General features: G+C 38.0%; 1 pseudogene; it reads right to left on the reverse strand.

The window, feature by feature from the left end:
• Nucleotides 1-1,012: 1,012 nt before the first annotated feature.
• On the reverse strand, nucleotides 1,013-8,908 carry LOC131383168 (uncharacterized; annotated as a pseudogene).
• Between the last annotated feature and the right edge of the window lie 16,753 nt (nucleotides 8,909-25,661).

A 25,661-nucleotide genomic window follows, 5' to 3' on the forward strand; every position in this document is an offset into this window, starting at 1 on the left:
TTGTGGCCAAAGGCCCAGGAGCCAGAGGCAAACAGTAGTGTAAGCACAAGAGTCCAAAAGCCAAAGAACTTGGAGTCTGATGATGGAGGGCAGGAAGTATCCAGCACAGGAGAAAGAGGAAGACTAGAAGACTCAGTAAGTCTGCTCATTCCAGCTTCTTCTGCCTGCTTTTGCTACTCATGCTCGCAGCTCAGGGGATAATGCCCACTAAGATTAAGGATGGGTCTACCTCTCCCAATCCACTGACTCAAATGCTAATCTCCTCTGGCAACATTCTCACAGACACACCAAGAAAAAACACTTTTCATCCTTCATTCCAATCAAGTTGACACTTAATATTAACCATCACAAGTCTACCACTTGTCAACTTATACCCACATACATCTCCAAATAAAGACAATAATAAAGTCATAATTACATCTAACATAATACAGCTATCCTTCGTAAAACTGGAAGCACACTAATTTTTAACCTAAATGCTATTACATAAAGTTACACTTAAATGCTGATATGGAGTCAATAAATCTTATGTCACATAATAAAGAAAAAGGAAAGGAAATAACATGAAAATATTTTCTTAGTACAAGTGTATACATGCACAAACATATTCTTAATAAAATAAGGAGGAGATATTTATGACATTCTTCATTTCTGCAACTGGTCAGGTGATCATAGCTGATATTGATAACTACCTTCTTCTATTACCCATTCTGCATTCCCTTTACCTTCAGCAAACATCTCAGATGATCATGTTTTTTTACCTGGTGAATTGACTCAAACCTTATTCCTGAGGGGTCTGAACCATTTGTAGTCCTGCCTGGACTGGGTTGTTGTAGTTTCCCATTGACCTTAACCACAGGGCATGGTAATACTAAGAGATGCTCTAAGGGATCTCTTGTGTTTCACACATACTCTTCCTTAGCTCCACTGTGGAGTCGTAGACTGATTTCATCTTGATAGTACAGGTCAATCACTCCAGACAACACCATAACTCCCTTCCTGGCCTGTTGACTCAGAGGTAGGAGAAGCCCAAAGTGGCCAGGTGGCATCTTAACTTCCAGTTTAGTGGAATTATTGTTATGTCTCCTGGTGGCAGCATTCCTCGCTCTGGAACTGAGACCTCTAGACCAGAAGAACATAATGTCACAGGAACAGAAGCAAAAATTTTGTTGGGGGGTGGTCATTTGGGGTGATAGTGAGTGGTGCCACTTGTACTTCCACCCCTTGATTTCTGGACCCATGAATCCTAGCTATGGGAGAAACAATACCATATATTGGGCGCTGATTCAGAGCATACATGGCCTTCTGGAGAACTTTACCCCAGCCCTTCAAAGTATTGTCACCTAGTTGGCACTGTAATTGTGACTTCAAAAGCCCATTCCATCGTTCTATCAATCCAGCTTCTTCAGGATGATGGGGAACATTGATAAGACCAGTGAATTTCATTGGCATAAGTTCACTTCCTCACTTCTTTAGCCATAAAGTGAGTGCCATTTTCAGAGGCAATTCAGTGTGGAATATTATGATAGTGGATAAGGCATTCTGTGAGTCCACAGATGATAGTCTTGGCAGAAGAACTGCATGCAGGATAAGCAAATCCATATCTGGAGTAAGTGTCTATTCCAGGGAGAACAAAGTGTTGCTCTTTTCATGATGGAAGAGGTCCAATATAATCAACCTACCACCAAGTAGCTGGCTGATCACCCCGCTAAATGGTGCCATATCGTGTGCTCAGTGTTGATCTCTGCTGTTGGCAAATTGGGCACTCATTAGTGGCCTTAGCCAGGTCAGCCTTGGTGAGTGAAAGTCCATGTTGCTGAACCCATGCCTAACCTCCATCCCTGCCGCCATGGCCACTTTTTTCATAGCCCCATTGTGCAATGACAGGAGTGACTGGGAAAAGAGTCTGAGTGGTATCTACAGAATGAGACATCTTATCCACTTGATTATTAAAATCTTCCTCTGATGAGGAAACTCTTTGGTAAGCACTCACATGGGGTAAAAATATCTTCACAGTTTTTGACCACTCAGAGAGATCCATCCACATACCTCTTCCTCAAATTTCTTTGACATTAATTTTCCAATCATGCTTCTTCCAAGTCCCTGAACTTCCAGCCAAACCATTGTCTACAGCCCATTAATATATAGTCACACCTCTGGCCATTTCTCCTTCCACGCAAAGTGCACAGCCAAGTGCACTGCTCAAAGTTCTGCCCACTGGAAGATTTCCCTTCACCACTGTCCTTCAGTGATGTACTGGAAAAGGGCTATAGTGCTACAGCTATCCACTTTTGGGTAGTGCCTGCATATCATGCAGAACCACTTGTAAACCAGGCCCTAGTCTTCCCTTCCTCTGCCAAGTGTTTATAGGGCACTCCCCAGGAGGCCATCTGTATAGGCTAGGGGAGTGAACGCAGAGTGGCAGGTGTGGAGATCATGGGCATTTGAGCCACTTCCTTATGTAACTTACTTGTGCCTTCAGGACCTGCTCAAGCCTGTCACGTACATACCACTTCCATTTAATGATGGAATGCTGTTGTTCATGCCCCACTTTATAGCTAGATGGGTCAGAAAGCACCCAGTTCATGATAGGCAGTTCAGGTCACATGGTGACTTGATGACCCATAGTCAAATGTTCAGTTTCTACCAAAGCCCAATAACAAACAGAGAGCTGTCTCTCAAAAGAAGAGTAGTTACCTGCAGAAGATGGCAGGGCCTTGCTCCAAAATCCTAGAGGCCTCCACTGTGATTTACCTGTTGGGGCCTGCCAGAGGCTCCAAACAGCATCCCTATCTGCCACTGACACCTCAACCACCATTTGTTCTAGTATTAGCTCATTCTCATACTGCTAATAAAGACATACCCTAGGCTGGGTGATTTATAAAGGAAAGTTTAATTGAATCACAGTTCATCAGGACTGGGAAGGTCTCAGGAAACTTGCAAGCATAGTAAAAGTGGAAGCAAACACATCCTTGTTCACATGGTGGCAGCAAGGAGAAGAATGAGTAAAAAGGAGAAAAGCCCCTAATAAAACCATCAGATCTCATGAGTTCTCACTCACTATCATGAGAACAGCATGAGGGTTACTGCCTTCCTGATTCAATTACCTCCCACCAGGTCCCTCCCATGACATGTGGGGATTATGGGAACTACAATTTAAGATGAGATTTGGGTGTGGACACAGCAAAACCATATCAGATCTGCTGGGTCAAATAGTCAAGGTAGTAGAGCACCTTACATGGCAGCCTGGACCTGTTGTAGAGCCTTCTCCTGTTCTGGACCCAACTCAAAACTGGCAGCCTTTTGGGACACTCAATAAATGGGCTGGAGTGACACACTCAAATTAGGAATGTGTTGCCTCCAAAAACCAAATAGGCCCACTAGGGGTTGTGCTTTTTTTTTTTTGGTTGTAGGAGGTGCCAAATGCAGTAACTTTTCCTTCACCTTAGAAGGAATGTCTCAACAGACCCCCACACCACTAGAAATTTCACTTAGGTAGAATTTTAGTAAGATTTATTTCCCATCCTCTAGCATGCAAATGTCTCACTAATAAGTTTAGTGTGTTTGCTACTTCTTGCTCACTGGGTCCAGTCAGCATAATGTTATCGATATGGTTTTGCTGTGTTCCCACTTAAATCTCATCTTGAATTGTAGTTCCCATAATCCCCACGTGTCGTGGGAGGGGCCTGGTAGGGGGTAATTGAATCATGGGCATGGATATTTTCATGCTGTTCTTGTGATGTGAGTGAGCTCTCATTGGATCTGAGGGATTATAAGGGGCTTTCCCCCTTTTCACTCCTTCTTCTCCTTGCTGCCGCCATGTGAAAAAGGATGGTTGCCTTCCCTTTCACCATGATGGTAAGTTTCCTGAGGCCTCCTCAGCCATGATGAACTGTGAGTCACTTAAACCTTTTTCCTTTGTAAATTACCCGGTCTCACGTACGTATTTATTAGCAGCATGAGAACAAACTAATACAGTAAATTTGTCCACAGAGAGTGAGGTGCTGCTATAAAGATACCTGAAAATGTGGAAGTGACTTTAGAACTGGGTAACAGGCAGAGACTGGAATAATTTGGAGGGCTCAGAAAAAGACAGGAAAACAGATGAAAGTTTGGAACTTCCTAGAGACTTGGAGGGCTCAGAAGGCATGAAGATGTGAGAAAGTATGGAACTTGTTGAATGGCTTTGACCAAATTGTTGATAGTGATATGGACAATGAAGTCCAGGCTGAGGAAGTCTCAGAGGGAGAAGGGGAAATTGTTGAGAACTGAAGTAAAGGTCACTCATGCTATGCAGAGAGACCGGTGGCGTTTGGTCCCCGTCCCAGAGATTTGAGGAAATTTGAACTTCAGAGAGAGGATTTAGGGTATCTGGTGAAATAAATTTCTAAGCAGAAAAGCATTCAAGAAGAAGCAGGGCATAAAAGTTTGGAAAATTTGCAGCATGACAATGTGATAGGAAAGAAAACCTCATTTTCTGGGGAGAAATTCAAGCCCACTGCAGAAATTTCATAATTAACTAAGAGTTGGATCTTAATCACCAAGACAATGGGGAAAATATCTCCAGGGAATGTCAGAGACCTTTGTGGCAACCCCTACCATCAGTGGCCCAGAGTCCTAGGAGGGAAAAATAGTTTGCTGGGCCAGATCCAGTGCCCCACTGCTGTGTGCAGACTTAGGACATGGTGCTCTGTGTCCCAGCTGCTCCAGCCATGGCTAAAAGGGGCTAAGGTACAACTCAGGCCATTGCTTCAGAGGGCACAAGCCCGAAGCCTTGGTGGCTTACACGTGGTGTTGGGCCTATAGGTGCACCAAAGCCAAGAATTAAGGCTTGAGAATCTCAGCTTACATTTAGGACGATGTATGGAAACACCTGGGTGTCCAGTCAGAAGTTTGCTGCAGGGGTATAGCCTTCATGGATAACCTCTGCTAGGGTAGTAAGGAAGGGAAATGTGGGGTTGGAGCCCCTACACAGAGTCCCCACTGGGGAACTGCCTAGTGGAGTTGTGAAAAGAGGGCCACTGTCCTTCAGACCCCAAAATTGTAGACCCACTGACAGCTTGCCCCTGGAAAAGCCACAGAGACTCAACACTAGTCCATGAAAGCAGCCAGGAAGGGGGATGTACTCTACAAAGCCACAGAGGTGGAGCTGCCCAAGGCCCTGGAAGCCCACCTCTTGCATCAGTGTGACCTGGATGTGAGACACGGAGTCAAAGAGGATTATTTTGGAACCTCAAGGTTTAATTACTTCCCTTTTGGATTTTGGACTTGTGTGGGGCCTGTAGCCCCTTTGTTTTATCCAATTTCTACCATTTGAAGTGGGTGTATTTACCCAATGCCTGTGCCCTCATGGTATCTCAGAAGTAATTAAATTGCTTTTGATTTTATAGACTCATAGGCAGAAGGGAATTGCCTTGTCTCAGATGAGACCTTGAACTTGGGTTTGGACATTTAGGTTAAAGCTGGAATGAGTTAACACTTTGGGGGACTGTTGGAGAGGCATGATAGTGTTTTGAAATGTGAGGACATAAGATCTGGGAGCAGCCAGGAACTGAATAATATGGTTTATCTGTGTCTCTACCAAATTTCATCTTAAATTGAAATTCCCATAATCCCATGTTTCATGGGAGGGACCCAGTAGGGGGGTAATTGAATCATGGGGGCAGTTACCCTCATGCTGTTCTCATGATAGTGAGTTCTCATGAGATCTGATGGTTTTATAAGGAGCTTTTCCCCCTTTTACTCAGCACTTCTTCCTGCCACCATGTGAAGAAGGACATGTTTGCTTCCCCTTCCACCATAATTGTAAGTTTGCCGCCCCAGCTATGCTGAGCTGTGAGTCAATTAAACCTCTTTCCTATATAAATTACTCAGTTTGGGGTATGTATTAGCAGCATGAGAATGGACTAATATTGTTATCAATGTAATTGACAAGTGTGATATCTTGTGGAAGAGAAAAACGATCAAGGTCTCTTCGAATACGATTATGACACAAAGCTGGAGAGGTGATATACCCCTGAGGTAGTGTAACCAGGGGGCCCTTGCTCCCAGAACTCCAAAGATGGTGGTGGGCCCCTTCCAAGATGGTGGTGGCCACTTCCAAGATGGTGGCAAGCCTCATATTCTCTGACCTGGGGTTCTTGACCTCATGGATTCCAAGGAATGGAATATTGGGCCATGTGGTGAGCTCTATTAGAAGCCGTGGGTCATGGAAGAGAACCGTGGAACCCAGTGACTAGTGTCCAGCTCAATTAGGACAAACCCAGGCACTTAGCCATTCAGGAACAATGGCAACAAGCCTTTAGCCTGATCGGAGTGGCAATGGGTGCCTCGCTGGATGAGGAGCACAAGCAGACACCCTGCCGGATCCAGGAGGATGGAAGTCAGAGGCGAGTCTGCGATGGCGACAAATAGCAGTGATGGATGGTGAGCGAAAGCTCAGCCTGAGCCATAACAAACAAGGACCAGAACAGTGCAATTGCAAGATTTAATAGAGTGAAAACGGAGCTCCCATACAAAGGGAGGGGACCCAAAGAGGGTAGCCATTGCTGGCTCGAATGCCTTGGTTTATATCCCTATCATTATCCCTCCTGCTGTGCTCTCAGGTAATAGATGATTTGTTATTTCTTTATCTCCTGTTTTTGCCTAGTTAGCTTTTTAGTGAGCTCTCTTTACTATCTGATTGGTCGGGTGTGAGCTAAGTGGCAAGCCCCGTGTTTAAAGGTGGATGCGGTCACCTTCCCAGCTAGGCTTAGGGATTCTTAGTCAGCCTAGGAAATCCAACTAGTCCTGTTTCTCAGTAGGACAGTGAAGGTATATTGCTGGCCTTACCAGCTGAAGGCAAATTGCTTCTGGTGGGCCTTTTGGACAGGAATTGAGAAAAAGCCATCTGCCAAATCAATGGCTGCATACCAGGTACCAGGGAATGCATTAATTTGCTCAAGCAATGAAACCATATCTGGTATAGCAGCCGCAATTGGAGTCACCACTTTGTTAGGCTTATAATAATCCACTGTCATTCTCCAAAATCCATCTGTCTTCTGCACAGGCCACATAGGAGAGTTTAATAAGGATGTGGTGGGAATCATCACCGCTGTGTCCTTCAAGTCCTTGATGGTTGCACTAATCTCTGCAATGCCTCCAGGGATGTGATATTATTTTCGATTCATGATATTTCTATGTAGAGGCAGCTCTAATGGTTTCTATTTGGCCTTTCCCACCATTATAGCCATCATTCTACCAGTTAGGGAGCCAATGTGGGGGTTCTGTCAGCTGCTAAGTACGTCTACGCCAATTATGGATTGTGGCACTGGGGAAATGACCACAGAATGAGTCTGGGGACACACTAGACCAACTGTAATTCAGTCCTGAGCATTAATTACTTGACCTCCATGAACTCCTACTTTAAGTGGATGACCACAATGACATTTTGTGTCCCCTGGAATCAATGTCACCTCAGAGCCAGTGTCTAGTAGTCCCTGAAAGGTCTGATCATTTCCCTTTCCCCAACACACAGTTACCCTGGTAAAAGGCCAGAGGTCTCTTTGGGGAAGGATGGGAGAAATATTAACAATAAATTGTAGGTAGTATAGTGTGGTCATTCCTCAAGGGGACCTGGCCATCCCTTCATTCGTGGGGTTCTGGATTTGTAAACTGGTTCAAGTCCAGAAATTATTGAGGAGCTATGACTCTCTATTTTTATAATTCAAATTAGTCTTTTGTCCATAGACCTGGAAGTTTTCTGATTATATAAATTGAGTAAGAATGCAGTGGACTTTCTATCAAGTAACAGTGTGATTAATTGGCCAATGCCAGAGCTCTACACGAGTCAGACTATTCTGATTGCTGCTTTGCCTTTGCTGTTTACCACAGTAACTGTGCCCACCTTGCCTTTGATGATCAAGTGCTGCCACTAGGCCCCTGCCAACTTGGGATCTAACTATTCCCATTGCATTTAAATTTTGTGATTGAGTGACTGTGGTTCCCACTGTAAGATCTGGCATACAGAGAACAGCAATCACAGAACTCTTTAAGGATGCATGTGTTACCCTCATAAATCTATTTTGCAAGGTATTGGTGAAACATATGTCTTCTGGACCTTCCCAGTTGGGATGAGTAGGTCTAAAATGACTAAGCCACTCCACCATCCCAGTATCCCTAAGCCTTTGGATTCCTTCCTCTACATTAAGCCAAGGGAGATCAGGCATTTTGAGCTTACTCACAGTGGGTCATCTTTTGATCCATATTGTAGCTAACCAAGCAAATGAACTATTAGAAGATTTTTAAGTCCCTGAGCTACAGTATTAAATGCAGAATCCCTGCTAAGTGGGTCCATATCAATTAATTCAGCCTGATTTAACTTTATGTTCCTTCTGCTATTACCCCACACCCTTAATATCCATTTCCATACATGTTCTCTAGATTTCTGCTTACATAAATTTGAAAACTCAAACAGTTCTTTCAGAGTGTGGTGCTCCTCCTTATGAGTCACACTCTGACCCTCACCTCTAGGGGCCTGCCAAGACTTGAGTCTAGTTATAGGTCTAGAAGCAAACAAGGGTGTTGGGGGTGGGTTCTGAAGAGAATCAGCATTGTCTTGCATGGCAACTGCCTCAGGAGAGGCCATCTCTGTTGCCTCAGGCAGTGCATAGTTAATCTCCTCACACAAAAGTGGAAAGTCCCAATGGCGATGGCAGCTTGGTGGGAGATGGGATGTTGCCACCATTGGGGGTGGGGAGTCTGTTTCCTCTGACAAAAAAGCCTCATCAGAATTTAAGAGCTCAGTGCCCCCGGCCTCATTAGGGTCCTCCCACACATCCCCATTCCAAGATTCAGGGTCCTGTTCTTTTCCAATCAATGCCCTCAGTTTAACAGTAGACACCGGTGAGGCTGTGTCTGCACTTTTCATTGCAGGTCAGCCACTCACATCATAAAAGCTTGTGTCTGATTTTTCACAATTTCAGCTCTTTCTCTACACGAGAGAAGACTCTCACTTGGGTCATCTTAGAATAGTTGAGGCTCAGTGTGTGCTTCTGGAGCCGTTAGAATCACTGAGTTTATCGTTTTCTTCCATCACTTTTTCCAGTGAACTTAGGAGCAAGTAGCCAACTTCATTATATTCCTTGGTTCTTCATATATGGTCAAAAGTATTATGTATAGAGTCACTAAACTCCTTGCCTTTCAAGAGCAGTCAATCAGGAGTATCAGGTGCATTTATTTGGCAAAACTTTCTCAACCATTCACATCAAAGACCATCAGTGTTCTCCATAGCATTAATAGAGTTCTTAGTATTTTGGGGCCTAACCAGATTGAGCAACCAACTCCAAAAAGCCCAAAACCAACTAAAGAAATCCATCCTTAAAATTCTGTTCCTCTAGAATCACTCCCAGTACAAAATCTGTATTATTCAGGGTTTTCTAGAGGGACAGAACAAATAGGTCATATGTATATATGAAAGGGAGTTTTTTAAGGAGAAGTCACTCACACAATCACAAGGTAAAGTCCCACAATAGACTGTCTGCAAACTGAGAAGCAAGGAAGCCTGTTGTGGATAAGTCCAAGTCCCTAAACCTCCAAAGTAGGGAAGCCAACCATGCAGTCTTCAGTCTGTGGCCAAAGGCCCAAGAGCCCATGGCAAACAACTAGTGTTAGTCCAAGAGTCCAAAAGCCGAAGAAGTCTGATAATGGAGAGCAGGAAGTATCTAGCATGGGAGAAAGGTGAAGGCCATAAGACCCAGCAAGTCTGCTCATTCCACCTTCTTCTGCTTGCTTTCTCTAGCCATGCTGGTAGCTGAGAGGATGGTGCTCACCCAGATTAACGGTGGGTCCGCCTCTCCCAGTTCACTGACTCAAATGTTAATCTACTCTAGCAGCGCTCTCACAGACATACCCAGAAAGAATACTTTGCATTCTTCAATCCAAACAAGTTGACAATACCATCTCATTATTTATCACATAATATTTTTCTCAGAATATGATATCTAAAATCATAATTCTAAAGTATCAAGTGTGTATTATGTATTTTTTTGTAAAATAATCTTATTGCTTGGTAATTACTTTTTATCTTTTCCAGTTATTTTAAAAAATATTTTCAACAATTTTAATAAAATCTTCCAAATATCCTGTTTCAGGATAGTCCATGTGCATATTTTAACAATGCTGAGGACACAATTAAGTTGAATATATGCATGGCCCTGGTCATATGCCTATTTAAAGTAAGTGTAAGTAGCATTGAAATAAAAAAAAAAAATAGATAACAGAAGGGTGAACAGATATTTTTAGTATATGTAGTACTTAAATTAGTTGAAATTGTCACGTGTTACTTATCTTAAAATACTGCAATATTACATTGTTATTTTTCCATTATAACTCTGAATATTTTGCTTCTATTGTCAAGGTAGGCAAAATCATTATTGCTACCAGGTTGACAGGTTGCACATTAGCCTGTAGATGAAATTTAAGTTTCTTTCAGTTATGAAATTAAGAAATCCTATTATCACTCTGTTAGCTTATATACTTAATTTAAAGACAGTTAAAACTTGATATATGTTATAATAATGCCGTTTTAAATTTGGCAATTTTACTAGAAAAAAACATCATTATTAACAGACCTACTAAGGCATGCTCTTCCCTTTCATTAACAACAACACAATTGGTGTTTTAAAATGACCCTTCTACAGTTGAGGCAGTATCTGATCACAAATATTTTAGAACTCATGAATAATGGTATATTGCTTATTTATTTGCTTTCTAAAAGCATCCATGAGGTTTACTTCTAATCGATATTTCATTAGAGCAGTTCTATTCACTTAATAAAATCATTTAAAATTATCAAATTTTGGATTTAAAATGGGAATATTTTGTAAAAAATCTACATCTAAAAATCTTTATTTTTTATGGACCTTTGGTTTACTATTACATTATGTATATCACATTTACTTTGAGAATAACAATGAACTGTCTCTTACACATATTTAACCTCTGTGGCTAACAAATTGTACTACTCAATCTTAGAAAAACTGATTTCAAGGGATGATGCTATACTCCACATACAAAATAGGATTTCTCATAACGATGATTTTCTAGGGTGTGTTTTAAAAGAATAAAACAAATAAACCAGAAGGCACAACATTTTCCTTCTGTGGTCATGTGGTTATTTAACAAGTCAATAAAAACAAATATTAAATTTGTCTCTCTTGTGAATTGCAATATGTCATTTCTATCACAGTTATTGAAATTTTTGCTAAAGTGCCCAGTATTTTCTTAAATGAAGAATATTAAAAATACAAATATAAGATATTGTCTTTAAAGACAATCTTCTCTCATATAATTCTAAGTGTCTAAACTAGATTTGGGCTTTAGTTCATGAATGGACAAAATTTTATGTTTTGCTTGGTATACCATTTGGCAGGTATAAATGAAGATGTGAAGTTTATTATCATTGTTCATGTAAATTGTGTGTAATTTACATGTTTTTTTTTTCTTTGTAGCTATCAACTAGTCCTTGAAAACAAGAAGCTGAGTTGTTCTGATTATGAGCTGCCAGGCCATTTGATTTCTTTTCGGTAATTTCAAAATTGATGTTTAACTTCCTATGAAGCAATCTTCAAGATTTGTTCTCTATTAATCCACATACTTTAAACTTTTAAAATTGGTTTGAATATTTTCAGCACTGATTTTCTTATAAAAAATTTTCTGTTTTTATTATTACAATGAGAGAAACAGATTTTTAATGTCACGGCCTTTTCTCACTTCCTTAGGAAGCTACCAAATATGGGCTTTACTAAAATGTTTTAGAAACTAAGCTTTTACAACATGAGGACTATAGTTAATAATGGTGTATTACATTCAGAATTTTTACAAAATGAGTAGATTAAGGCTTCTCCTCCCACAGGGGCAATAATAGGTAATTATGTGAGATGATGTGTACGTTAATCTGTTCCACTGTGGTAACCATTTTACTCTATGCAATATGCACGTATCTTAGACCATTATGTTATATACCTTAAATACATACAATAAAATCTATTTTTTAAAAATGTTAAAAACTTTTCATTTATATTTTATTCTGACAAATACACTTCCTTGATCCTTTGCCTGAGTTGTATCTTTAAACTGAAAACTATCTGTTATTTCAGTATCAAATTATAGCATCCATGACTTTAAATGAACTCATGTAATTTAATAATATCACTTCACATAGGTATATGTGTGCAGCTCCTGAAAATTTCTTCCCATTGTTCATAACCAAATTACACAGCAGAATTTGCAACATTAAGAGGCAATGTTCTCCACTAAGATAAGTCCTAACTATTAAAATTTCACCTTGCTAAGAAAATGATAAAATAGGTTGCAATTTTAAGCCTATCAATGCTACCTTCTTCCATTGCATAAATTGCTTACTTTATTTTCCAGAATTTAAAGTATTTAAAGATGAGTGTAATGTGTACTTTGTTCTCTCTTTAGTTTAAATGGGTGAAATTATTTTATTCCAAACAAGCAGGCCTAAAACTGAAATTCTTAATTTAGAGTTCTAAGTCAGAGGTCTTTGAAACTGGAATACATCTTTATTGTTTTCATCTCCAACTGAAATTTATTATTTATTTTAACTAGAGTATACACATTTGAATTAGCTAGCTATTTTTGCATAGCAATTATGCTATAATTTGGCATCTGAAACAATAAACATTTATTATCTTTGGATGTCTTTTAGTCATGAATCTAGGCTAGGCATCTCAGCTGAGTGTTTTAGATGCAGGTCTGAGCCAGGACTCGAATTATGTCAAGGCTTAATGCCAGGAGTATCTCCTTCCAAACTCATCCACTTGTCTATAGCAAGCCTCAGAAAGTCTACTTCCAAGATCATGACTTGAGTATCTGCCCAGTGCTGCTTCTTGACAAGGCATCTGGCTTTTCCCAGAGGAAATAATCCAAAAGAGAGCAAGAGAACATGTCAAAACAGTGAGAGAGAAACTAAAACAGAAGCTACAGCCTTTTTACAACCTATCAAAGAAAAGACATTTCAGCACATTGGTGGTAATCTATTTGTTAGAAACAAGTTACTCAGTTCAACTCACATTCAAGGGGCATTATACAAAGATGTGAATAACAGGAGATGAAATCATGGCTCAGGGGTACGTTTTAGAGGCTGCCTTCCGTGGCAATAAGTCATGTAACTTTAACTGCATCTCTGCCTTTGTTAACAATAGAAATAAGATATATTTTTAGTTCACATTATAATTACTGGAAAGTCTCAACACATTGTTTATATTTATCAGAACCTTAAAATTATGACATCTAGAACTCAGTATGTAACATTTTAATACTTTAATAAATATAAAAATGTAAAACTATTACTATGTGGAAACTTGTTCAATGTTTCAATAATTGTATTTTAATATTACTGCTCTTCATGAACCTTATATACTTAAATTTATTCTTTTAAATTTATTATTTTAAGAAGGGTTTCAAAGGCTTTGTCCGATACAAAAAGACTATAGTACATTAGGGACCACTCGCTTAAAGAAAATCAGGTAATAGATTAAACAGTCACTCATGTTCAATGGTATAAGCAAAGAAGTAAGGGCATAAATGTCCCGACTCCATCAGCCAACATCCACCTCAAGCCAGATGATAAAAGCAATAGGAGGATTCCCAGGCAAAGAGAAACACATTAAACTAGAATGAAAATAAAAACATGATCCAACAATTTTATTACTTTCTAGATTTTTAGGGTTTGACAATCTGGTAGCTTAATTATGTACACAAAACTAATTAATACATACTTGAGCATTGATCATTATTTTATATTTTAAAGATGTCAATTCATTTTAACATTTCTTTAAGAATAAAGGCATACAAGGTAATAAAAATAAAATTTGAAACTATAACTTATGTATCACAAAACCGCCTCCCCTCCCTGGAATATCCACTACTAATAACTGATCCATACCCTTTGTAGGTCCTCACACACAATTATATTATAGTGGTTTTTTTTTCTTTTTTTTTTTATCCACAGGACCAAATGATAAATACTTTGATAATCCCTTCCTGATAAAAAAAAATCATGAAAATCATTTCAGATCAGTGTTTTAATTTTTCAATTGATTTGATTTGAGAGAATGCCATGGTAAGAATAGTCTATTATTTATATTACATTATTTGGGAGAACGCTGTGGCAGGAATGCACAATATTGATACACCATTTATTAATATTTATCTCATTCATGAGTATTTAGGTTTTACATTTTCCCTATTATGATAAATAATATAGAAAGTATCCTCATCCACATAACTTTGTGTATGTGAGAAATTATTTCTGTAGGATTGATTACTAGCAGTAGAATTGCAGGAGTACACAATTTGAAAATGTTGTTATAATTGCAAATATGCCTTCCAAAAATGTATGGCCAACTTACATTTCTATCCCCTGTGTATAAAAACACCATATTCACTCCTCACTTTAATGAATGGTATAATTTTTTGTCTTCTGATTTATATAAAACTATGTTTCATTATTTCATTTGTATTCGTGTGTGTGTGTGTGTATATATATATATATAAATTTTGTCCAAATCTACCATTTGTCTCTTACCTTTATTACAAACACATTTGTTCCATACAGATGCTTTTCTTTTTTACTTTACATAATCTAAGAAATTTTGTACATAGAAAAAATTTTCACAAAATAATATTATAGTATGTATTTTCTATATTGTTTTATAATAGTTTTATAATAGTTCAAGACAACTATTTCTTAAACCAGTCTGGAAATGATATTGTATACAGTGTGAAGTATGAATATTGGTTTCCTTCTTTGCCAAAATATTATCCAAATATGCTAAAATTGTTTATCGAATAGTGTCTCCATTCCCATTGATTTAATATACAATATATAACTTAACATGTATTTTGTAATGTTTCATTATAATCTGTAATTGGACATGAATGTATATGTTTATAATATAATTTAGCATTTGATAGGATCAGCACAGAGGTAATTTTTTTCAAATTTCTTTAATTCTACTTGCATAATTTCTCTTCCAGATAAACTTTTAAAAACAGATTGTGATAGTCTATACAAAATTATTTTAATTTATATTTTAAATGATTTTCATTTATATATTAACACGGTGAGAATTAATGTTTTTGCATTGATGACCACTAAACATATCTAAATCTATTTGGGGTTTCTTCTTGATCCTTCAGCAAATTTTATATGTGTTTTCATGTAGCCCTAACAAATTACATGGTAATTTTTATTTATGATTGGGATATTTTTACTATGATATCTCTAGTCGATCATTACTAGTTAATAATATGATTTTTAAAACAATTGGTGTTATATGTAGCTCACACTGCCCAATGCTCATTGTGAGACATTTCTAAATGCATGTATTAAACAGCTACAGCTTTTTTTTTTTTTTTTTGAGATGGAGTCTCACTCCGTCACCCAAGCTGGAGTGCAGTGGCGTGTTCTCGGCTCACTGCAACCTCCGCCTCCCAGGTTCAAGCGTTCTCCTGCCTCAGCCTCCCAAGTATCTGGGACTACAGGTGCCTGCCACCAAGCCTGGCTAATTATTTTTATTTTTAGTAGAGATGGGATTTCACTGTGTTAGCCAGGATGGTCTCGATCTCCTGACCTCGTGATCCACCCGCCTTGGCCTCCCAAAGTGCTGGGATTACAGGAGTGAGCCACCATGCCCGGCCAGCTACAGCTTTTTTTTATAGTGTTTTAAAATTAAAACATGTAGCTGACTTCTATTAGTATTTCTTCTAATAGTCGTTCATCATTAAACTGCATGTTACATATTAAAAAAATTGAAGGCAGAAAAAAAAATTATGGTTTAATATTTTCTGGCTTAAAATATTGTCATGTTTCATAAATAATGCAGAACTAAAATGTGCAAATAACATATTTTACCATTTATAATATAAAGCTTTTCGTATGTTTTACAAATAAAGCTTGTTACTGAAGTCATATAGAGTGCTAAATAAATAGATTTTTTAAATTTGATTTTAACAAATATTTAAAAGATAAAAAATGCCTTTGAAAGAACCAAGATGGCCAACTAGATGCAGCCAGGAGGAACTTCTCCCATTAAGAAAGACCAGACCATCAAGTAGAGCAGCAGACTAAACAGATTTTCTGAAAGAAGGCATTGAGAGTCGATAGATGCAGGTCGCAGGCCACAGGACTGAAAGGGAAACAGTCTGGACACCTTGCATGGGATTGCTGAGGATCAGAATGTGTTCCTGGATTTAAGTGGCTCCTATGAAAAAGGTGAGAGAAATAGGCCTGGAGTGGTCTGCCCTCACCGAGGACCTCCAGGGTCTGGGCTGTGGGAGACCCCATGACCCCTATGGACATTTTAGTTAGCAGGAGGAACTGCTTGGAGAGTTGGCAGAGATAGAACTCCAGTCTGTACAGAGTCCACAGGGTTTGGTATGGAAGTGGCTGCAGTGGACCACAGTCATGACTGCCCATCCCCCAAGGCTTGTTTTGTTTATTTTCGGTGGTTTACCCTTTGTTAGCTGCTGCACCTGGACAGAGTAGGGCTGTCTTGCTAGTGGGACAGAGCCAGTGTAATCTGAATGCACCCCTGTCTGCGGGGCTTTCCCAGGGTCGCTAACTGGTCACACCCACTTGCAACACAGCTTCAGCTGCCTTACAGAATGATTACCAGTGGTCACACTCATAGATCTTTCACCAGCAGTTCCCACCTTCCCATCAGGGCACTTTTGCAGACAGACTCCTGCCGGTACATACCCAATCAGAGCCTCCCCCGTCTACTACCCTACCACATACACACACCCATATCCCTCCCCCAGCATCCCCCAGGGCCCCCACCTGAACATTTTGCTGGCAGCCTCCATGGGAGTGTTATTGCCAGCAGATAGGTAACACCTCAGCTCCCCAAGTACAGCAGGTATTTGACCTCAAGAGGCCAGAGAAGAAAGCCATGGGCCTAATCCCAGCACACCAGAGAAAGAGCACACAGTTCAGGAGTGTTGAGATGAGCCTTGGTCCCCTGAAAGCATTTAGAAATAAAGTCAATTGACTAAAACCAACTATGCCACAGTCAAACCCTCAAGGGCATCACAAAATATAAAAGCAAAAAGCCCTATTCAAAAGACAACAACTCCAAAGATTAAAGAAACATCAATTCACACAGATGAGAAAGAGCCAATGTAAGAATTCTGACAACTCTAAAAGCCAGATGACTACATTCTTAACTCCATATGACTACATTGACTCCCCAGGAATGCTTCCTAACTGACTGAAATAGCTGAAATGACAGACACAGAACTTAGAACGTGGATGGCAAGGAACCTCAATGAAATACAAGAGAAGCTTGAAGCCCAATAGAAGGAAACAAAATGATGACAAAAATTTAAAAATAATTTCAAAAAATGAGCAAAATCACTAAGAATTGGCATTGTTTGAAGTGACCAAACCTGTGATTCACTGGCATTCCTGAAAGTAATGGAAAGTGAGCAAACAACTTGGAAAATATATTTGAGAACACTGTCCATAAAAATTTCCTCAACTTTGCTAGAAAGGTTGACATGCAAACTCAGGAAATTCAGAGAATCCCTGTAAGATACTATTCAAGATGACCATCCCCAAGATACATGGTCATCAGATTCTTCAATGTCAATATGAAAAGAAAAAAGTCTTAAAGGGAGCTAGGGCAAGTCATATACAAGGGGAACTCTATTAAACTAACAGCGAACCTCTCAGCAGAAACCTTATAAGCCAGAAAAGATTGAGGGCCTGTATTCAGCATCCTTAAAAAATGAATTCCAGCTAAGAATTTCATATCCAGCCAAAACAAACTTTATAAAGAGAGAAATAAACACTTTTCGGATAAACAAATGCAAAAATACAAAGGGAATTTGTTACCACAAGACCTTGCTTATAAGACATCCTTAAGGGAGTGCTAAACATGGAAATGAAAGACCAATACCTGCCACCACAAAAACACACTTACATACATAGCCTACTGACACTACAAAACAACTATACAATGAAGTCTGCAAAATAACTAGCTAGCAATATGATGACAGGGTCAAATCCACACATGTCAATATTGACCTTGAATGTAAATGAGCTAAACACTCCGCTGGAAAGGCACAGAGTGGCAAGTTGGATAAAAAATTGTGTGTTGCCTTGAGACACCCATCTCAGATGCAATGACTCCCAGAGGCTCAAAGTATAGAGTTGGAAAAAAACATATTAGGCAAACAAAAAACAGAAAAGAGTAGAGGTTGCTGTCCTTATATCAGACAAAACTAACTTTAAACCAACAATGATAAAATTGCACTAAGAGAGACAGGCACAGTGGCTCACACCTATAATCCCAGCACTTTAGGAGGCTGAAGATGAGTGAATCTTTTGAGCCCAGGAATTCGAGACCAATCTGGACAACATGGCAAAACTTCATCTTTACAAAAAATACAAAAATTAGCTGCTCATGGTGGTGTGTGCCTATAATCCCAGCTACTCAAAAAGCTGAGGAGCGTGGATTCATTGAGCTCAGGAAGTAGAGGCTGCAGTGAACCATGATCAGGCCACTGCCCTCCAGCCTAATCAATAGAGCAGAACAAAAAAAAAAAAAAAAAAAAGAGAGAGATGGGGAGGACAAAGAAGGGCACTATATAATAATAAAGGGTTCAGAAAACTTAACTCTCCTAAGTACATATGCACCCAATATTGGAGCACTCAGACTCATAAAACAAATTCTTAGAAACTTACAAAGAGACTCAGATAACCACACAATGACAGCGGGAGACTTAAAGATTCCCTGACAGTGTTAAACAGATCATCAAAGCAAAAAATTAGCAAAGATGTTCAGGACCTGAACTCGACACTACCAAATAGACCTAACAGACACCTAGAGAATACCCTACCCAACAAGAGAATACCCAACAAGAGAATAAACATTTTTCTCATCTGCACATGGCACATACTCTGAGATTAAACACACACTCAGCCATAAAGCAGATCTCACCAAATTCAAAACAACAGAAATTGTGTCAACCACACTTTCAGACCAGATCACAATAAAAATATAAGCCAATACCAAGGAGGAGCTCTCAAAACCATACAATTACATTAAAATTAAATAACTTGCTCCTGAATTTCTTTTAGGTAAAGGATGAAATAAAAGCAGAAATCAAAAAAATGTTTGAAGCAAATGAAAACATAGATATATCAGAATTTCTGGGACACTGCTAAAACAGTGTTAAAGGAAAGTTTATAGTGCTAAACACCTACATCAGAAAGTTAGAAAGATCTCAAACTAACAACCTAACATCATACCTAGAGGAACTAGAAAAATAGGGCAAACAAATCCCAAAGCTATCAGAAGAAAAAAAAAACCATAATCAAACCTGATCTGAAAAAAAATTGAGTACAAAAATCCATATAAAAGATAATGAAACCAAAACGTTCCCTCTTAGAAAGAATATATAAGACTGATAGACTGCTAACAATATTATTAAGGAAGAAAAGAAGGAAGATCCACACAAGCAAAATCAGAAATGACAAAAGTGACATTTCCATTGACCCCACAGAAATACAAAATACCATCACAGGCTATTACAAACACATCTATGCACACAAACTAGAAAACTTAGAAGAAATGGATACATTTCTGTAAACATACAACCTCTCAAGATAGAAACAGGAAGAAATTGAAATCTTGAAGGGAACAGTAACAATTTCCAAAATTTAATCAGTAATAAAAAACCTACCAACCAGAAAAACCTCTGGACCAGACTGAACCACAGTTAAATTCTACCAGACATACAAAGGATTGCTGGTACCATTTGTACTAAAATGATTCCAAACAATAAAGGAGGAACCCATTATATGAAGCCAGCATCATTCTGATACCAAAATCTGGCAGAGATACAGAAAAAAAGAAAACTTCAGGCCAATATCTCATATAATTTACATCTGTGTCCTCAACTAAATCTGTCAAATTACAATGCCCAATGTTGGAGGTGGGGCCTGGTGAGAGGTGCTTGGATCATGGGGGTGAATTTCTCATGAATGGTCCCTTGGTGCTATTCTCATAATAGTGAGTTTTCATGAAATCTGATTGTTTAAAAGTTTGTATCACCTCCCCACTGTGCTCCTGCTCCTGCTCCTGTCATGTATGATGTGCTGGTTCCTGCTTCACCTTCTGCCATGAGTAAAAGCTTTCTGAGGCCTCCCCAGAAGCAGAAGCTGCTATTCTTGCTGTACAGCCTGCATAACTGTGAGCAAATTAGGCCTCTTTCTTCTATAAATTACCCAGTCTCAGGTTTTTCTTTATAGCAATGTGAAAACACACTATACAATATCCCTGATGAACATGTAAACAAAAATTCTCAACAAAATCCTAGTAAATAAAATCCATCAGAATATTAAAAAATTAATCTACCAAAATCAAGTAGACTTTATTTCTGAGAAGGAAGGTTGGTTCAACAGATGCAAATCAATAAATGTGATTCATCATATAAACAGAACTAAAAAGAACAACCGAATGATTATCTCAACAGATGCAGAGGAGGCTTTTGATAAAATTCAATATCTCTTCATGTTAAAAATCCTCAACAAACTAGGCCTGGTAAAAACATATCTCAAAATTATAGGAGCCATCCATGACAAACCCACAGCAAACATCATCACATTAAGTGGGCAAAAGCTGAACACATTCCCCTGGAAAGCTGGAAGAAGACAGGATGCCCACTCCCAGCATTCCTATTCAGCATAGTATTAGAAGTCCTAGTCAGAGCAACCAGGCAAGAGAAAGAAAAGAAAGGCATTCAAGTAGGAAGAAAGGAAGTCAAACTATCTCTCTTTGCAGATGATATGATTATATGTAATACTTAGAAAACACCCTAGTCTCTGCCCAAAGTTTCTGAGAACTGATTTAAAAAAAAAAGGAAAAGAAAAGAAAAAAAACTTCAGTATGGTTTCAGGATACAATATCAATGAAAAAAATCTGTATCATTTCTACACACCAATAATGTCCAAGCCAAGAACGTAATCCAATACACAAAGTCCACAAAAAAGAATAAAGTATTTAGGAATGTCACTAACCAATGATTTCTATAACAAGAATTATAAAACACTGTTGAAAAAAATCCAAGATGACACAAACAAATGGAACAAAACATTCCATACTCATGGATTGGAAGAACCAATATTGGTGAAATGGCCATACTGCCCAAAGCAATTTACAGATTTAATGCTATTCTTACCAAACTACAAATGGCAATTTTCACAGAATTAGAAACAAAAATAAAAATTAATATAGAACAAAAAAAGAGCCCAAATATACAAAGGAATCCAAAGTGAAAAAAACAAAATTGGAGGAATCACATTACCCAACTTCCAACTCTAAGGCTACAGTAACCAAAACACCATGGTAATGGTACCAAAACAGACACATAGACCAATGGAAGAGGAAAGAGAACCCAGAAATAAAGCCACACACCTATTGACATCTGTTCTTTGACAAAGTTGACAAAAATAAGCAACAGGGAAGGGAATCCCTATTCCATAAACGGTGCTTGGATAACTGGCCAACCATATGAAGAAGATTGATACTGGAACTCTTTCTTTTACCATAAACAAAAATCAACTCAAAATGGTTTAAAGACTTAGACGTAAGACCTAAAACTTTACAAACTCTAAAAGAACATCTAGAAAATACCATTCTGGACACAGGGCTTGACCAAAATTTTATGACAAATTATTGAAAAGTAATTGCAACAAAAACAAATTTGACAAGAGACTTCTAATTAAACTAAAGAGCTTCTGCACAGTGAAATAAACTATCAAAAGAGTAAAGAGATAACCTACAGAATGGGAGAAAATATTTCAAACTACGCTTCTGACGAATGTCTAATGTCCGGAATTTTAAGAAATATAAACAAATTAACAAGCCAAAAACAAATAATTCCATTAAAAATGGGCAAAGTACATGAAGAGACATTTTTCAAAAGAAGATATCCATGTGGCCAACAAGTGTATGGCAAAATGCTCCACATCACTAATCATCAGAGAAATGCAAATCAAGACCATTGGTAATGGTTTGGAATCAAGATTATCCTACACCAGTCAAAATGGCTATTATTAAAAGTAAAAAAGTAACAGGTGTTGGTGAGGTTACACAGATAAGAGAATGATTATACAATGTTGGTGGGACTTTAAATTCATATCAGCCACTGTTGGAAGCAGTGTGGATATATCTCAAAGAGCTTATAACTACCATTTGACCCAGCAATCCCATTACTGGATATATACTCAAGAGCATATAAATCATTTTTCCAAAAAGACACATGCATGTGTATGTTTATTGTAGCACTACTTACAATAGCAAAGACATTGATTCAACCTGCATGCCCATCAAAGGTGGATGGGATAAAGAAACTGTGGTATAGCCGGGCGCGGTAATCCCAGCACTTTGGGAGGCCGAGGCGGGCGGATCACGAGGTCAGGAGATCGAGACCACGGTGAAACCCCGTCTCTACTAAAAATACAAAAAATTAGCCGGGCGTGGTGGCGGGCGCCTGTAGTCCCAGCTACTCGGAGAGGCTGAGGCAGGAGAATGGCGTGAACCCGGGAGGCGGATCTTGCAGTGAGCCGCGATTGCGCCACTGCACTCCAGCCTGGGCGACAGAGGGAGACTCCGTCTCAAAAAAAAAAAAAAAGAAAACTGTGGTATAAATGCACCATAAAATACCATGCAGCCATAAAAAAAAAAAAGTAAAATCATGTCCTTTGTAGCACCATGGATGGAGCTGGAGGCCATTATCTCAAGTGAAATGAAGCAGAATCAGAAAACCAAATACCGCATGTTCTCACTTATAAGTAGGAGCTGAACAGTGAGTACACATGGACACAAAGATGGGAACAATAGATACCGGGGACTTATTGAAGCAGGTAGATGGGAGGAGGGTGAGGCTCAAAAAACTACCTATTAGGTACTATGCTCACTACCTGGGTGACAAAATCATCTGTACACCAAACTCCAGCCACATGCTATTTACCCATGTAACAAACCTGCACATATACGCCCTGAATCTAAAATAAAAGTTGAAAGAAAAGTCTCCTATTTTGATACCGGATTTGGCTAATCTACCTTTTTAAATGTATATGCCTTATACATTTTCAAACTGTGTTCCTGGGTACATAAAGATACATATCATATATTCTGATGGTTGATGCTTGATTGTTTATTTTATTTTCTATTTTATTACAAATGAATATCTTATTCTCTTGTAATAGAACCTTTCCCTCAAAGTGTATACTTTGCATATTACTAGTACCAAAAACGTGCAGTTGGATCCTTCAGAAAACATACATTGAAACAAATTTAGCAATGCAAACATTCATTGTGGAGTAAACTCAAAAAAAGTAGGAGGTGGTGGGTCAGGGGATTGGGCACCAGAACTAAAAGTGGAAAACTGTGAGAACATGATGCAGATCTATGAAAGTTTTACTAGGCCACTAGGGAAACCAGAGCACAGATTACTCAGTACAGAGCCCCAAATTGGAACCCTCTATGCATATTTATTTTGCTAAATGAGTATTTAATGATTTTGAAATAATTTCTAGATTGTAGTTATATCATCTGTAGTTTTTTTTTTTTTTTCACCAAATAGTGAAGGCCAGTGTTTTAACATGTCATAGGTTTAAAAACTACGTACTGATTCTGCCAGGAGATGAGCCAATCCTTCTCTTTTATGATGTCTGAGCCCAAATGACTGAACATCTCTCCCGGTGTCTGACCTCTATTTCTGTAAATAATTCTGCTGCTGCATTGTTGTGTAAAAGCAACAGAGAAGTCTTTCCCTTTGGGTAAGAGAGATTAGACATACTGCTCCCATCAAGTCCAACTAAAAACTCTGGAAATCACATTTATTTTAAACAAATACTGGTTGAAAGACTCTCTTAGGAAGATGAAGAAAAGAAGTAGGCCAAGTAGGGTACAAGGGCTTTTAGCAGAAAAGAGATAGCAGAAATGAGGTGGCAACACTCGTCCTCCTTCCTGAATGGTGTCAGAGAAAGTCAATTAAAACCGATGGTTTAAATAAGATGTAAATACTTATAAAATTGTATGCAAATAATTGAGTTTCAATCTTAAATTATTTCTATAGCAAGAATTAAAAACACATCAAATTGAATGAATAAAGAATTTCAATAGATGCAGACACCGAGGTTACAGAAGTGGAAAAAAAGTCTGAGAAAGATTGTAAATCAGCTATCGTAAAAATACTTTAATGAACTATTATGAACATATAGAAATCAAATAATTTATTTTAAAAAATATTAGCACAGAAATAGAAAGTCTCAGTAGAAAAATAAAAGAGATGGTGAAAAAACAATTAGAAATTATAAAACTGAAAATTATTATAGGCAAGTAAAATACATCCAGTGGATAAGCTCAACAGCAGAATGGTGGGACAGAGAAAAAAAACTGAACTGAAATATAGAAAAAAATTTAATCTAAACAGAAAAGAAAAATAGACCAAAAAATAAATGACAGAGCCTCATTAACCTGTGGTACTATAACAAAAATTTTACCATTTGTGTAATGAGTCATCCACAACTAATAATAAAATTTATTCTGTATTAAATTATTTGCTATAAAATATACGTGCTATAAAGTGCAGAGAGTTAATTAAGGATTATCCTTGAAAAAAAAAGAATGATCATAAGGTACTATTTATCTTTATCTTATCCTGTCTTCAACTGCATTCATCAGTTGGCATGTGGATTGCATGATAACTTGGCAGACAACCACCTTCTGAATCAGAAGTTTTGAATTTTCAGACTTTTGGCTTAATTGCCTGTTCCACCATCCTAATATTTAAGCCAGTCACTGTGTTATATCCTGTTAGTAGAAAAAACTGTTGCAATCTATAGTACCTTGTGACTTTTCATATTGATGAGCAAAATGAATGAAAATACTAACAAAATGGGAACTTTTGGGTTTTCTTTACCTTCCCTTAAAATAATCAGTTTTATTTAAAAAGAAAAAGAAAAGAACAGCATAAGTGTCTTCCTGCTTTCCTTTTCAAATTTAAAATAAGTTAGAAATAAAAGGGAAATGGGTTTTTAGAGGGATGTTAACTTTTCTAGAGTTGCCTACATTGAAATAATAGGAAAAAATTGTTAAAACAAATATAGTGTACATTTGTTTTGTTTTGGTTTCATTTTTTTTTTTTGCAGTTCAGATTAGTTCTTATAAACAATAGTAAAATCATAAGAAAGCAGGTGACAATACTGCATATTACTAAAAAACGAAATAGCTGAAATAAAACAATTATTATTGCCTATCACTAGAATATAACTTTATATGTAAAATAATGCTTTATTATACTCCCTAAGGGCCTCTGATATTAATAAGAGTGGTTGGTCTTTCTTAAAGTTGTTAAAACTAAGTTTAGATAAATGTTAGCAATTTGAATTTTCTTTTAAAATTGAACTTAGAGACATGACTCAATTGACCCTACATAATGACAAATATCCTGATTTTGAGAGCTGAATTCCTATATATTTCTACAAAATCTGGACAAAGAGGCTTGTGTTATATAAATTAATGTACAGTTAAACCTTAAATAACACAAGTTTGAACTGAGCAGGTCCACATATACAT

Source organism: Hylobates moloch, unplaced genomic scaffold (assembly GCF_009828535.3).
Source record: "Hylobates moloch isolate HMO894 unplaced genomic scaffold, HMol_V3 SCAFFOLD_3, whole genome shotgun sequence".
NCBI classification, from domain to species: Eukaryota; Metazoa; Chordata; class Mammalia; order Primates; family Hylobatidae; genus Hylobates; species Hylobates moloch.